Source organism: Arachis ipaensis, chromosome B2, assembly GCF_059453495.1.
Source record: "Arachis ipaensis isolate K30076 ecotype BB chromosome B2, ASM5945349v1, whole genome shotgun sequence".
NCBI classification, from domain to species: domain Eukaryota; kingdom Viridiplantae; phylum Streptophyta; class Magnoliopsida; order Fabales; family Fabaceae; genus Arachis; species Arachis ipaensis.
Window position 1 is genome coordinate 557317 of NC_142437.1, and position 17292 is coordinate 574608.

Below are 17292 nucleotides of genomic sequence, written 5' to 3' on the forward strand. Positions count from 1 at the left end.
TTTGGGGGTAATTTCATGTAGTTTTTAATATATTTTAGTTAGTTTTTAGTATATTTTTATTAGTTTTTAGGCAAAATTCATATTTCTAGACTTTACTATGAGTTTGTGTGCTTTTCTGTGATTTCAGGTATTTTCTGGCTGAAATTGAGGGATCTGAGCAAAAATCTAATTCAGGCTGAAAAAGGACTGCTGATGCTGTTAGATTCTGACCTCCCTGCACTCGAAATAGATTTTTTGGAGCTACAAGAGTCCAATTGACGCGCTTCCAATTGCGTTGGAAAGTCGACATCCAGGGCTTTCCAGCAATATATAATAGTTCATACTTTGCTCAAAGATAGATGACATAAACTGGCGTTGAACGCTAGTTCCATGTTGCAGTTTGGAGTTCAACGCCAGAAACAAGTTACAAGGTGGAGTTGAACGCCCAAAACAAGTTATAACCTGGAGTTCAACTCTAAAAACAGCCCAAGGACGTGGATAGCTCAAAGCTCAGCCCCAGTACACACCAAGTGGGCCCCAGAAGTGGATTTTTGCACTATCTAACTTAGTTTACTCATTCTCTGTAAACCTAGGTTACTAGCTTAGTATTTAAACAACTTTTAGAGGCTTATTCCGCACCTCATGACATTTTAGATCTGAACTTTGTGTTTTTCAGCAGCATGAGTCTCTAAACCCCATTGTTGGGGGTGAGGAGCTCTGCAACGTCTCGATGAATTAATGCAATTATTTCTGTTTTCCATTCAAACACGCTTGTTCCTATCCAAGATATTCATTCGCGCCTCATTGTGAAGGAGGTGATGATCCGTGACACTCATCACCTTCCTCAATTCACGAACGTATGCCTGACAAACACCTCCGTTCTACATCAGATTGAATGAGTATCTCTTAGATTCCTTAATTAGAATCTTCGTGGTATAAGCTAGAATTGATGGCGGCATTCATGAGAATCCGGAAAGTCTAAACCTTGTCCGTGGTATTCCGAGTAGGATTCTGGGATTGGATGGCTGTGATGAGCTTCAAACTCGCGAGTGTTGGGCGTGTGACAGACGCAAAAGAATCAACGGATTCTATTCCGACATGATCGAGAACCGACAAATGATTAGCCGTGCTGTGACAGAGCATTTGGACCGTTTTCACTGAGAGGATGGGAAGTAGCCATTGACAAAGGTGACGCCCTACATACAGCTTGCCATGGAAAGAGCCCAGCGTGTGTGAAGAGAAAAGCTGAAATAAAGCAGTGGTTCAGAAGACAAAGCATCTCCAAAACTCCAACATATTCTCCATTACTGCAAAACAAGTATTATTTAATTCATGCTTTTTATTTACTGCCAATTAAAATCAAGATTTCTTATTATCTGATATTATATCCTGACTAAGAGTTACAAGGTAACCATAGATTGCTTCAAACCAACAATCTCCGTGGGATTCGACCCTTACTCACGTAAGGTATTACTTGGACGACCCCAGTGCACTTGCTGGTAGTTGTGCGAAGTTGTGAATAAAAAATAGTAATATTGACATTGACATTGAGATCACAATTTCGTGCACCAATAACCCTAGAAAACTTTAGAAAAATCCTAGCAAATCCTAGAAAACTCTAGAAAAACCCTAGACAACAATAGAAAAATCCTAGAAAATCCTAGAAAAATCTAGAAAATCCTCGAAAAACGCTAAAAAAATCCTAAATACCATAAAAAAAACTCCTAAAAAATCCTAGAAAACCATGAAAAACTCCAGAAAAACCTTGAAAACCTTAGAAAATCCTAGAAAAACCCTAAAAAATCCTAGATAATCCAAGAAAATCCTTGAAAACCCTAGATAACACTAAAAAACCCTAGAAAAACCATAGAAAATCCTAAAATACACTAAAGAACACTAGAAAACTCTAAAAAACCATAGAAAATACTAAAAACCTTAGAAAATCCTAAAAATCTTAGAAAACCCTAAAAACACTAAAAAAACCCTAAAAAAACCTAAGTACCCAAACAAACCCGAAAAAATACCAGAAAACTCAAAAACACCCTAGAAAATCCTAGATAACCCTAGAAAATCTAAGAAAAACCCTAAAAATCCTAGAAAACCCTAGATAACACTAGAAAACCCTAGAAAAACCTTAAAAAACCCCAGAAAAATCCTAGAAAATCCTAAAAAAATCTTAGAAAATTCTAAAAACCCTAGAAAACTCTAGAAGATCCTAGAAAATGCTAGAAGATCCTAGAAAATCCTAGAAAAAGCCTAGGAAACCCTAGGAAACTCTAGAAAATCCTAAAAAACACTAAAAAAACCTAAGAAAACCTTAAAACCCTAAAAAACTCTAGAAAACCCTAGAAAATCATAGATAACCCTAGAAAACCCGAGAAAAGCCCTAGAAAATCCTAGAAAAACCTATAAAACCCTAAAAACCCTAGAAAACCCTAAAACTTCTAGAAAATCTTAGATAACCCTAGAAAACTCTAGAAAAAACTACTAAACCCTAAAAAATCCTAGAAAACCTTAGATAACCCTAAAAAAACCTAAGAAAAACCTAAAAAACCCTAGAAAATCCTAAAAGCCCCTAGAAATTCCTAAAAAACCCTAGAAAATTCTAAAAAACCGTAGAAAACCCTAGATAACCCTAGAAAACTTTAGAAAAACCCTAAAAAATGCTAGAAAATACTAGAAAAATCCTAGAAAATCCTAGAAAACTCTAGAAAAAATAGAAAAACCCTAAAAACGATAAAAATTCCTAGAAAATCCTAAAACCCCTAGAAAACCGTAGAAAAAACCTAGAGAACCCTAGAAAACCCTAGAAAATCCTAAAAAAACCCTAAAAAATCTTAGATAACCCTAGAAAATCATAGAAAACCCTAGATAACCCTAGAAAACCCTAAAAATCCTAGAAAATCCTAAAAAATCCTCGATAATACTAGGAAACCCTAGAAAAACCTAGAAAACCCTAAATAACCTTAGAAAACCTAGAAAATCCTAAAAATCCTAGAAAACCCTAAAAAAACCTAGAAAAACCCTAGAAAACCTAAAAAAAATCTTGGAAAAGATTAGAAAAATCCTAAAAAATACTAGAAAAAACTAGAAAATCCTAGAAAATCTTAAAAACCTTAGAAAACCCTAAAAAAAACCTTGAAAACCCTAGAGAAAACCTAGAAAGCCCTAGAAAATCTTAGAGAACCCTAGAAAACCCTAAATAACCCTAGAAAATCCTAGAAAACTCTAGAAAAATCCTAGAAAACCCTAAAAAATCCTAGAAAACCCTAGAAAATCCTTGATAAACCTAGAAAAGCCTAGAAAAGCCCTAGAAAATCCTAAATAACCCTAGAAAACCCAAGAAAAACCTAGAAAATCTGAAAGAATCTTAAAAACCCTAGAAAACCCTAGAAAATCTTAGAAAACCCTAAAAATCCGTAGAAAAACCATAGATAATCCTAAAAAAGCCTAAAAAATCCAAGAAATCTCTAGAAAACACTAAAAAATCCTAGAAAACCCTAGATAATCCTAGAAAACCCAAGAAAATCCTAAAAAACCCTAGAAAAACTCCTAGAAAACCTTAAAAAATCCTAGAAAATCCTATATAATCCTAGAAAATCCTAGAAAAAACCTAGAAAATTCTAGAAAACCTTGGAAAAACCTTAGAAAATCCTAAAAAAGCCTTAGAAAATCCTTAAAAAATCTTAGAAAATCCTAGAAAACCCTAGATAACCCTAGAAAATCCTTGAAAACCCTAGAAAAACCTATAAAACCCTAGAAAACCCTAAAAAACTCTAGAAAAACCTAATATATCCTAAGAAACTATAGAAAATTCTAAAAATTCTAGAAAACCCTAAAACCCCAAGAAAATCCTAGATAACCCTAGAAAAACCTAGAAAATCCTAGAAAACTCTAAAAAATCCTAGAAAATCTTAGATAACCCTAGAAAACCCTAAAAAATCTTAGAAAATTCTAAAAAATCCTGAAAAACCCTAGAAAATCCTAAAATACCCTAGAAAACCCTAGATAACCCTAGAAAAATTTAGAAAAACCCTAGAAAATCCTAGAAAACACTAAAAAAATCCTAAATAAACACTAGAAAATAATAGAAAAACCCTAGAAAATCCTAGAAAAATCTAGAAAATCCTAGAAAATCCTAAAAATCCTAAAAACTATAAAAAACCATAGAAACCCAAAAAATCTTAAAAAACACTAGAAAACCCTAGAAAAAACCTAGCAAACCCTAGATAACCCTAGGAAAACCCTAAAAACCCTAGAAAACCCTTGATAACCCTAGAAAACCCTTGGATTTCGGTCACCATCAACCACGTTCACGTCAATGCCTAGAAGAATTCCATCGGAGGGTTATTCCCTTCAACAAATAGGGACGATGCCGAGACTTCAGGTTCTGTCCCTTTCAACAAATAACTTTTTAGGTTCGGTCCCTACTTCGTTGTTGTGCGATTCTTTGTCCATTCAAATTGTTAAGCTTGTCTTTAATTTTCTCACGGGAGTTTTCGAGCTGCAAAGTACAAAGAACTACATTAACTTGGGTTGAAGTGAGTCTCTGAATTGGAGCAACTTGGTGGGTTGTTGTTGTTATTCTTGTTCTTGATTATGAAGGTTATAATCTTCTGCCATTTTTATTTTTTTGAATAAGTTTATTGAGATTTTTCGATTTCTTTTCTTTATTCTGTTTAGAAATAAGATTAAGGGGAAGATATGATGATAATAGTGGTGGTAGTGGTAAGGGGTTTGGTGATGGGGTATTTGGAAGAGAGAGAAAATACTAGTTTGGAAATGATGAAAGTGAATATATTTTGAAGGGTAAAATTGAAAAAAAAAATAGTGTTGACAATAGTTTGATCAGAAAATTTGAGAATAAGGATAAAATTGATGCAAATCGAAAAAATTAAAGATAAAATTGAAACAAATTAAAACTTAAGAATATTTTTAAAATTTTTAACAAATTTCAAGAACAAAAAATATACTTTACCTTAAAAATTATACATCTTCAATCCTTGTTTTTAGTCTGTATCTTCAACCTTCTTCCCCCATTTACCCCCAAGTTGCAATGGTAATAAACTAGGCCAATTCTTGCATAAACTTCTTTTGTTATTCTAAAAAGAACCACATCATTGTATTTTACCATGTGGTTTTGTTTTGTACATAGATTGTAGGAGCATGCATTTTACAACTCAAAATTCATGCCAACGATACCCTTTTTTTTTTCTAAAAGTTAAAATAATCATCGAATACTAATAAAACTAGTGGTTCAATTTGTCAATATGTTTTTCTTCCTTCTTGAGATTCAACACGTATTGTATACTAACAAAATCACGATGGTAAATAATAAATATGCGCAATTTGGAAATTTAAGACTGAATTTTTATACAAAGGTTTTGCCGAATGAATTGATGAAAGAAAATTAAAACGAGCAGACTCAATGATGTAAATAAAAGCCCAAACTCTATGAAATGCTGTAGTTACAATGGGCTAAAGCCCAATCTAATAAAAGCCCGTTATCAATAATTACTGTCCATGCATGATGCATGGTGGATAGAGCTGTTTGGTTTAGGTAGTCGGGAAGAAGAGAACAAGGCAACCAGCATCATTAGCAATTTGCAGCATTGCCAAATGGCAATGGCAATGGCCATGACCTCATCCTTAATGTTATCAACAACTTGTTCTTTCAGTTTCCCTTCTATCACTATATGCATTTCCTCTTACAACCCTAACCCTTCTAGAAGACTAGCTCTCTTTCACCTTCTTTCTGGTCCTTTTGGTAATTAACCTCCATTCACATCAGCTTTATTATTATTCATTTGATACTTAGAGTTAATTAATTATATTATCACTCTGTTTACATTAACAAAATTGTTATGGCAATTTGTTCAGCTATTCCACAGTTCCAATATCTGTTATTTGGTGTAAAAGGTTCAGAATTATTTAGAGTAGCAGAGGCTAATACAGCAGAGAATCTAATTCAACCAGAGCAAAACTTGTTTGAATGGGTCAAAAATGACAATAGAAGATTCTTACATGTTATGTACCGTGTTGGGGAATTGGATAAGACTATAAAGTATGCTACCTATGATGCTTCAGTTGCCCTAAATTAATGCAATTATTATACTATATTCTTGAATCTTGATTACATTTTTGGAATGTGTATATATATTTAGGTTTTACACTAAGTGCCTTGGCATGAAGCTATTGAGAAAACGTGATATACCTGAAGAAAGATACACAAATCCTTTTCTTAGATATGGCCCTGAAGATTCCAATTTTACAGTTGAGCTTACCTACAGTGAGTTTAGATGTGCAAGATACAAACTTTTGTTTAGCATAAAATAATTTGTGCTTCTCATGTTTCTTGTTTTTATTTCTTGATCATTGCAGATTATGGAGTGGACAAGTATGACATTGGAAATGGTTTGGTCATTTGGGTGTTGTAGTTGAAGATGTAAGCTCCTATTATAGAACAATTAGAAAACAAAGCATGATTGTTGATATTGTAGAACTAAGCAACATCAACTTAAAACTCAAATAGAGTCTCCAATTGAACACATTGGTGCATTAAGAACCAATTTATATTTTTCATGAACATTAGTTACCAGCTTATCTAATATCACCAGCCAATTAATCAATGTGTGTTGTTATCTTCAAACTATGAAATTCTCACAGGAAGTTAAAAACTAAATGGTTTTTTTTAAGAGTGGTTTTTGGTACATTTCCTTTTATTGATGCTCAATTTTCATGTATGCTACATGTCTCTATCAAATTTCTGACTTAAATTATGATGATTATTGTCCTTAGTCCAATTTCTAGGCTGCCAAGGCAGTTGATCTGATAAAAGCAAAAGGTGGAAAGGTTATCAAGGAACCAGGGCCTGTCAAAGGTGGCAGCACAGTAACTTCTTTCATCCAAGATCCTGATGGTTATGAATTTGAGCTCTTGGAAAGAGGACTTACTTCCGAACCCCTATGCTAAGTGTCACTTCGTGTAGGTGATCTTGACCGTGCCATAGTCTTCTATTAGAAAGTGAGTGTTTTCTACTCCTGTTAGGATGAAAATGTGAAAGGTTCTTTCATAAAGTGAATTCCATCTTTCTTTCATGTATTAATATTTTTCCTTGCTTTTATGGATTTCTAAAGGCTATTGGCATGCAACTTCTGCATAGGAAAGACAATCCTGAGCACAAGGTAAACTTATGCTGGTGGTAATTATTAATATCATGCGCAAGTTGGCTTGTTTGGTTTCTGTTTTCATTTTCAGTAACCTTTGCTTATTAGATTTTGTGAAGAAAAAAAGTAAAAACAAAAAATATGATTTTATCGATTTTTAGCTATCAATTGTCATTGATTCTAATTGGTTTACAGAATACAGTTGCCACAATGGGGTATGGTCCTGAAGATAAGAACACTGTTCTAGAACTTACATATATCTACGGAATCACTAATTATGACAAAGGAAATGGCTGTGGACAGGTAGATACTATTTATTATCCATTTTTGAAAGTGGTTTTATTGATTTTTGTGTTGTTCTCCATGTCTATTTTCTATATTTTACTATTAGAATGCAACTCATTTATGTGTTTGCACAGATTGCAATAGGCACAAATAATGTGTATAAGAGTGCAGAAGCAATCAAACTGTGTGGAGGCAAGATTATCTGTGAACCTGGGCCGCTACCAGGTATCAACACCAAGATAGCAGTTTGCTTGGACCCTGATGGTTGGAAATTGGTATGTATAACCTTTCCATCTATTTGATTATATGGGATTTATTATGTGCTTCTTCTAAGACTTCAACCAGGTCAACTATGTTGATGAATTCATGGGTGGTTTGTGTATGATATGTAATTAGAGAGGAATGAATCATATGTGAAATAACGTGAGAAATACTAGGCAAATATATTTTGTTTTAAACACCATGCCGACTCACACTATCCACGGTTGAACGGGGTGAGTCGGATGACTTGCGATGCAAGATATGTACACCTAACATAACTCAAAATACTATTTACACTACTGCTTTTTCTCTATACCTATTGATACGCGAAAAAAAATTAAGAATTCTCACATAATTACTACCGGCAAGTATACCGGGTCGCATCAAGTAATAAAACTCACTTAGAGTGAGGTCGATCCCACGAGGATTAATGGATTAAGCAATCGATAGTTAATTGATTATTCTAGTTAGACAAGCACAATTGGGATGATAAACAACAAGGAATGTAAATGACAGGAAATTAAATAAAAACAATAAAATGCAAGGAAAGTAAATGACAAGAAACTAAAGTGCTGAAAATTAAAGTGCAAGAATGTAAATTGCAAGAAAATAAAATGCTAGAAAGTAAATGACAGAAAGTAAAGATGGAAAACACAAGGGATTGGAGATGTTGATTCCTCATGAATCAATGGGTCTCACTCCTTCTCAATCATGTAAGATAGATCCATGGCAGATTATGAGTAATTAAATCCCAATCTCTTGGTGATTTAATTTCTCTTAACATAATCAATTGCCACTCTCGTGATCTAATTGGTCATGAGAAGAGGTGAAGTTCAATTTCTAATCCAAAAGCCACACAACCCTCAAGACCTCAATTCAAAGTGGTTACATCTCACATACCAACCAAGAATGTATTGATCAAGAGGATTATGAGAGAAGAGCCTCAATCTGAATTCCATGATCCCTTTCTCAAGGCTCACATGTAATTCAAGTAGATCCTATCTCCCTCTCGATAGTAATTGGATCTATGAAGCACAAAGACTCTCTCTTAGATAAACAAACATGATTTCTAATCTCATACTACATAAATCCAAAGACACCAATATTAGAGTGGTTACATGTCACATACCAACTCTAAATCAAGAATCAACTTCATTAAGCCAAGAGAGTTCAAACAGAACCTTATGATCCCTTTCTCGAGGCTAACATTAAGGTTCTAATAGATCCAAGGATCTTTGAAGAACAAAACTCTCTTGCAAGGATTCTAGTAGATATCCAAGTATGAAAATAGAATGAAGAAGAGAAGAAGAGATAAACATTAATTCAATCAAAATTGAAACAGAGCTCCTTTCCCAAATGCAAAGGGAATTAAGTGGTCATTGCTCTCAAATAAAAATCAAATTGCATGAAATTAAAGTGCAAAAAATTAAAGATGAAGATTAAGAATTCAAAACTGAAAATTAAAGAATTCATAAATGAGAATTACAAACTAAGGAAGAAAGAAGAGAAAAGGGAGAAGAGTGTGTGAGGGGAGGGGTCCAAAGACCCACTCCCAATGAAGTGTGCCAATGAAGTGTGTGTGTGTGATCTCCTTCCGTATTCAGCCCTTCAATTCTATGAAACTAAGGCCTTTATATAGGCTTTCCTAATTTACAAATTGAAATGAAATTAAAAGTAAATTACAATCAAATAAAAATTAACTATTCTAGATAATTCTTGTGGCCTTGATTGGTTGAGATTTATGGGCTTTGTTCCTGTTGGATTCATAGCTCCTGAATGGAGTTGCTGGCCTTTGAGGAAAACAGAGAAAACAGAAAGAACAGAGAGCTTGTTCACATCAATTATGGCCCATTGAGCACGTTGTTGGCAAACACGCCTATGCAACAGCAAGTTAGCAACGTGCATGTAGTTTTCCTGGGCTGGGGGTTTGGTGATGGGCGTTGCTGGCCCAAGTTATTGCCAAACATGTGACTCTCTTCTTCTTGAACTCAGCTTTTGATGCTTAAAGTTGCCTATGGTTTGAGCTTCAATTTCATGCTTCACTATAGACTATTATACATCGTTGGAAAGCTCTGAATTTCAGCTTTCCAATGCAACTAGAAGCATCTCAATTGGATCTCTGTAGATTAGGTTATACTTCATTGAAAGTGACAAGGTAAGGCTGCCAGGGTTGCCGGCGTTTTTGACAAACACGCATTCACATTCTCAAGTTGGCAACGTGGGTTACCTTCTAAGGCTGCTAAGCTTCGCAGGCATTGCTAGCAAACACGCCTTCACCTTCCTCAAGTTGGCAACGTGGGTTATGCCTCCCAGAGAGCCAAATTTTAGCAAGGGCGTTGCCAACTTGGATTCCAAGTTGCCAACGTGTTTAGTTTCTGAGGTTCCAAATGAAGCCAGCTTTTGAAGCTTCAAAAGTATATCAAACCCATCCTATGATATATCGTTGGAAAGCTCTGGATGTCTACTTTCTAATGCCATTAAGAGTGCATCATTTTAAGCTCTAGAGTTCAAGATATACTCCATGGAAGATGAAGAGATCAGCTGGCCTTACTACAGGTTGATACCATGTTCATCTATGCACTTTCGGGCCAAGTTTCTCCCTCAAATTTAGTGTCCATCATATAGTGCTATATATGCATAGAAATCTCTCGATTCCTACTTTCCAATGCCACTAGAATCACCTCATTTGGAGTTTTGTAGCTTAAGTTATTCTCATTTAAAGGAAGAAAGGTCATGCTATCAAGAAGCTCAAGTTGTTGTCAAACACTCCTTCATTCCCTCACGTTAGCAACGTGTTCACCCCTATCTCCTTGCACCAAGCTTGCTTGCTTCATCATTGGCCTTCATTGATCAAACAAAATGCATCAAAGTATTGCCATAATCACAAGATAATGCATCATTCATAGCATCAAACAATTCTTTGCATAAATCTCATGAAAATGCACAAAATCAACCATGTTTGATTGAATCAAGACAAGCATGAATTTCTCATCCAAGCACTTACTTATTGCTTAAGAAAATGAATGAAACCAACCTAAAAGCATACAAAAAATGGCTAGTAAAACTAGCCAAGATACCCTGGCATCACAACACCAAACTTAAATCTTGCTTGTCCCTAAGCAAGAAAAGAACTATGCACAAAGAATTCTCTTAATTGGAATGTATTGAAGAATTGCTCATGATGCCTTAGTGGGTGAAGTGAATAAGTGACAGTGGGGTGAACTCTAATTTGTATGCTCATGCAAGGATTTCAGTGCTCATTAGTCCTCACATTTTGGAAGTCTTAGATCTTAGGAATTTTATTCAAATGATATTATGGAAGTCTCTTTAAAGATTATCACCTTTGAAGCAGCACTTATGTTTCTAGCATTTTTCTTTTCTTTTTGGATCTTGGCCTTGACTCTAGGTGTCATGTCTCAAAGCGGCTCTTTAAGATAAGCTTTCAATCAATACTCCCAAACCAGTTGGTTTAAGGTATTAGGTGTTGAAGCACCCCTTAGGATTTACTTGCTCAAGCCTCTCTCTTTGACACAAATCCACCACAAGCATTTAACTAGGACAATAACTCTTTGAGTTCTTGTTTCTTTCTTTTTCTTTCTAGTAATTGATGCTCAGAGGCTTGGGCTTGTTCTTTGTTTTTCTTTTTCTTTTGTTACTGCTTCTTGGATCAATAGATGTTTGAGAAATTCCATAATACTTCTCTAAACTTTATTTCCTATCTATGAGCTCCCATGCAAGTTTTCACAAACATGCAACCTCAATACACAATCATACAATAAGAACCACCACCTCTCTTAATCTTTTGCTTGCCCCAAGATTTACAAAATTCTTCAACATTTTCCTTTCAAAAGAGTGATTTCTTTGTTGCATTCTTATAGATATTGGGTGTAAGTAAAATTCAAGATGATAATCATGACATCATAGCAATATGTTACAAATCCGCAATCAAGCTATGCTTATTCACAACACACATGCATACAAAGAAAATAGAAGACAATCATGCAATTGAATACATAGAACAAATAAGAGAAAAAAGAACTTTACCACATTGTAGTTCATCTTCACTGTTGTTGTCATTTTCCTCCTATTCTTCCCCTTTCCTCAACACCAAACTTAGAATGATTGCTTATCCTTAAGCATAAATAAAACAGTAGTGATGGGTTTATGATGGGTAATGAGTGTCTTAAACAATAAAATGTGAGTAATGCATGTAGTTAAGCAAGCAAAATTAAGAAAAATACAATAAAGGCACAAGAAAGAGAACAGAGACGATATGATTGCATGACTAAGTGGTGTGTATGATACTCTGCATGGAAAATGAGTGGCACACCAAACTTAGTGTGACACGTTCACTTGGAATTGATGCAAGTATCTAGTAAAGATTGGAAACAAGCTTTGTTGCATAGCAACACCAAACTTAGAATGCAATCATATGTCAATTTATTTGAAATAAAACTAAGCAAAGGAAACTGTTGTATGTTAATAACACAATCACCAAGAGAAATAAATTGTCACGAGTAAGAGTTTCTTAGTGAGGAATTAACACAAACAGTTGGGGACAATAAAAGAAAGTATTAAAAGCAAAGAAATGACTAAAACAAAGAGAAAGAAAAAGTGTCTAATCTAGGTAATCAACCACCGGTAGATTGTTAATCACAATTAATCCCCGGCAACGGCACCAAAAACTTGATACAGGAAAAAAAATTAAGAATTCTCACGTAATTACTACCGGCAAGTATACCGGGTCGCATCAAGTAATAAAACTCACTTAGAGTGAGGTCGATCCCACGAGGATTAATGGATTAAGTAATCAATAGTTAATTGATTATTCTAGTTAGACAAGCACAATTGCGATGATAAACAACAAGGAATGTAAATCACAGGAAATTAAATAAAAACAATAAAATACAAGGAAAGTAAATGACAAGAAACTAAAGTGCTGAAAATTAAAGTGCAAGAATGTAAATTGCAAGAAAATAAAATGCTAGAAAGTAAATGACAGAAAGTAAAGATGGAAAACACAAGGGATTGGAGATGTTGATTCCTCATGAATCAATGGGTCTCACTCCTTCTCAATCATGTAAGATAGATCCATGGCAGATTATGAGTAATTAAATCCCAATCTCTTGGTGATTTAATTTCTCTTAACATAATCAATTGCCACTCTCGTGATCTAATTGGTCATGAGAAGAGGTGAAGTTCAATTTCTAATCCAAAAGCCACACAACCCTCAAGACCTCAATTCAAAGTGGTTACATCTCACATACCAACCAAGAATGTATTGATCAAGAGGATTATGAGAGAAGAGCCTCAATCTGAATTCCATGATCCCTTTCTCAAGGCTCACATGTAATTCAAGTAGATCCAATCCCCCTCTCGATAGTAATTGGATCTATGAAGCACAAAGACTCTCTCTTAGATAAACAAACATGATTTCTAATCTCATACTACATAAATCCAAAGACCCCAATATTAGAGTGATTACATGTCACATACCAACTCTAAATCAAGAATCAACTTCATTAAGCCAAGAGAGCTCAAACAGAACCTTATGATCCCTCTCTCGAGGCTCACATTAAGGTTCTAATAGATCCAAGGATCTTTGAAGAACAAAACTCTCTTGCAAGGATTCTAGTAGATATCCAAGTATGAAAATAGAATGAAGAAGAGAAGAAGAGATAAACATTAATTCAATCAAAATTGAAACAGAGCTCCTTTCCCAAATGCAGAGGGAATTAAGTGGTCATTGCTCTCAAATAAAAATCAAATTGCATGAAATTAAAGTGCAAAAAATTAAAGATGAAGATTAAGAATTCAAAACTGAAAATTAAAGAATTCATAAATGAGAATTACAAACTAAGGAAGAAAGAAGAGAAAAGGGAGAAGATTGTGTGAGGGGAGGGGTCCGAAGACCCACTCCCAATGAAGTGTGCCAATGAAGTGTGTGTGAGTGATCTCCTTCCGTATTCAGCCTTTCAATTCTATGAAACTAAGGCCTTTATATAGGCTTTCCTAATTTACAAATTGAAATGAAATTAAAAGTAAATTACAATCAAATGAAAATTAACTATTCTAGATGATTCTTGTGGCCTTGATTGGTTGATATTTCTGGGGTTTGTTCCTGTTGGATTCATAGCTCCTGAATGGAGTTGCTGGCCTTTGAGAAAAATAGAAAAAACAGAGAGAACAAAGAGCTTGTTCACATCAATTCTGGCCCATTGAGCACGTTGCTGGCAAACACGCCTATGCAACAACAAGTTAGCAACATGCATGTAGTTTTCCTGGGCTGGGGGTTTGGTGATGGGCGTTGCTGGCCCAAGTTATTGCCAAACACGTGACTTTCTTCTTCTTGAACTCAGCTTTTGATGCTTAAAGTTGCCTATGGTTTGAGCTTTAATTTCATGCTTCACTATAGACTATTATACATCGTTGAAAAGCTCTGAATTTCAGCTTTCCAACGCAACTAGAAGCACCTCAATTGGATCTTTGTAGCTCAAGTTAAACTTCATTGAAAGTGACAAGGTTAGGCTGCCAGGGTTACCGGCGTTTTTGACAAACACGCCTTCACATTCTCAATTTGGCAACGTGGGTTACCTTCTAAGGCTGCTATGCTTCGCAGGCGTTGCTAGCAAACACGCCTTCACCTTCCCCAGGTTGGCAACATGGGTTATGCCTCCCAGGGAGCCAAATTTTAGCAAGGGCGTTGCCAACTTGGATTCCAAGTTGCCAACGTGTTTAGTTTCTGAAGTTCCAAATGAAGCTAGCTTTTGAAGCTTCAAAAGTATGTCAAACCCATCCTATGATATATCGTTGGAAAGCTCTGAATGTCTATTTTCCAATGCCGTTAAGAGTGCATCATTTAAAGCTCTAGAGTTCAAGATATACTCCATGGAAGATGAAGAGGTCAGCTGGCCTTACTATAGGTTGATACCATGTTCATCTATGCACTTTCGGGCCAAGTTTCTCCCTCAAATTTAGTGTCCACAATGTAGTGCCATATATGCTTGGAAAGCTCTTTATTCCTACTTTCTAATGCCACTAGAATCACCTCATTTGGAGTTTTGTAGCTTATGTTATTTTCATTTAAAGGAAGCAAGGTCATGCTGTCAAGAAGCTCAAGTTGTTGTCAAACACTCCTTCATTCCCTCACGTTAGCAACGTGTTCACCCCTGCCTCCTTGCACCAAGCTTGCTTGCTTCATCATTGGCCTTCATTGATCAAATAAAATACATCAAAGTATTGCCATAATCACAAGATAATGCATCATTCATAGCATCAAACAATTCTTTGTATAAATCTGATGAAAATGCACAAAATCAACCATGTTTGATTGAATCAAGACAAGCATGAATTTCTCATCCAAGCACTTACTTATTGCCTAAGAAAATGCATGAAACCAACCTAAAGCATACAAAAAATGGCTAGTAAAACTAGCCAAGATGCCCTGGCATCACCTATCATCTGAGTTCTCCTTTCATTTATACCCGAGACTTTGGCATAGAATGATACCATCTTATTGTATTTTAAAGTTTGACTTGTGTATTACTTATGCAGGCTTTTGTTGATAATGCTGATTTCCTGAAGGAATTAGAGTGACAATGTAACGGTTCTAGATCCTATGCCTCTTCATTGAAATCATTGTACTCTATCAATGTCCTTGGCGAAATCTTACAGTTATTCTATCAAATGTACATCTTTATAAGCATCTCACAAAGTAAAAGTAAAAGTAAAAGAGAAGTAGAAAAAGCAATCCTATATCAGCCATTTTATTTTTTCTTATTTTCTGTTTATATTTATGCCGCTTTGGCACGACAATTCAACATATACTGAATCCCATCAAGCCAGAACTGTTTGTCTCTTTTACTCTCACATTCAAACTCTATTATCCTTTCTGCAGTTTTAATTCCGAAATATGCCCTCTTTTCTATTAAGTCTTCTTTCTCTCTTCCCGGCCAAGCTTGGACATCTCTGCAGACTCCGGTGACTATACCTGCGATTTTATAGGCCATACCTTAAAGCATTGGTTTTCAGATTGTGGGAAAGAATAGTTATGAATGAAACTTTGAGCTTACATTTCTTCTTTTTGGTGAATGTTCCTACCATGTGCTTGCTCTTCATTTTTACTATAACCTGTTGTAATTTTGTTAGAACATTCCATGTAACTATTTAATTGGAGATATCAACAAAATCAGTGGTTATGATTATCTCCTATGCCTATTATTTTTTGGTGTATTTTTGAGTGTCTTCTAGCAATTACCTGTAAATTTGAATTCATATTGAAAGATACTTGCTTCCAGTGAAGATCTCCTGCATTTGACATTCAGAAAGAAAGGGATACTTTGTGTTATAAATATAAACTTCTATGTGCATTTGCCATTTGTTTTAATTTACTTCAATTGCTATAAATATTTTAAGGATACCTTTTCTTGTACGCTTTAGAAGCTCCCCTCCTTCGAAAACAGAGGGATTTTTAGGATTTTTCTAGGATTTTCTAGATTTTTCTAAGGTTTTCTAGGATTTTTCTATTGTTTTCTAGAGTTTTCAAGTGTTTTTCTAAAGTTTTCTAGGGTTATCTAAAGTTTTCTAGGGATTTGTAGGGTTTTCTAAGGTTTTTCTAGTGTTTTTTAGGATTTTTAGAATTTTCTAGGGTTTTCTAGGATTATCTAGGGTTTTCTAGGATTTTTTAGGATTTTTCTTGGATTTTCTAGGGTTTTCTAGGGTTTGTTAGGTACTTAGGTTTTTTTAGGATCTTCTAGGGTTTTTCTAAAGTTTTCTAGGGTTATCTAGGGTTTTTTAGGGTTTTTTAAAGTTTTCTAGGGTTTTCCAGGATTCTTTAGGGTTTTTTAGGAGTTTTCTAGTATTTTTTAGGATTTTTTAGGGTATTTTTTAGGGTTTTGCACTACGTGAGAGATCCTTGGTTTAATACCCACCTATAACATATCTTTATAACATATACATATATAGGATGTAAGTTAGTTACACTCAATTTCCAATCCTCTAATTTGTCATATTTTGACATAGTTTATTCGTAAGGTATTCAAACTATTTTAATTTATTCCAATTTAGCCTCTTAAATTTTATTGTTTAAATTTGAAATATTTGATTTTTAATCATAATTTTAATTTGATCTTTAAATATAAAGAAATATTGTTAAACTAATAAACTATTAACAAAAATAAAAAATCTAAAGATTTCAAACTAATACATGAGTGACAAACCCCCCCCCCCCAAAAAAAATACCCCAACGACTATGACATCCCATTTTCTCTTTGCTTACCCAACAATACCCACTACTTTCAAATCTCCAATATTCTTCTTCCACAACCCCTCAGTCTCCCGCCCTGTCATAGACCAGAACGGCAGCCACTTCTTTCTCCAGCATCCCTCTGATCTCTTCATTGTACACCGTTACTATTGCTGTTGAGGCTGCAACCTTTGAGGTCGATGCCGATCTGCTCACTTCTCCTCTCTTCGCTGCTGTTGTGCTCTCTACTCTGTACTCCCTCTCTAACCTTTTGCTTTCTCTACGCACACCGCCGCTATTCTATCCACTAGCAGCCTCCGCCGCCGCCTGCAAACTCTGCTGCCAGCACTGCAACGA

The 17292-nt window shown here is 35.0% G+C and overlaps 1 pseudogene; it reads left to right on the forward strand.

Annotated features, from left to right (window-relative positions):
• Positions 1–5960: 5960 nt before the first annotated feature.
• On the forward strand, positions 5961–15287 carry LOC107626625 (putative lactoylglutathione lyase, chloroplastic; annotated as a pseudogene).
• The last annotated feature ends 2005 nt before the right edge of the window (positions 15288–17292 follow it).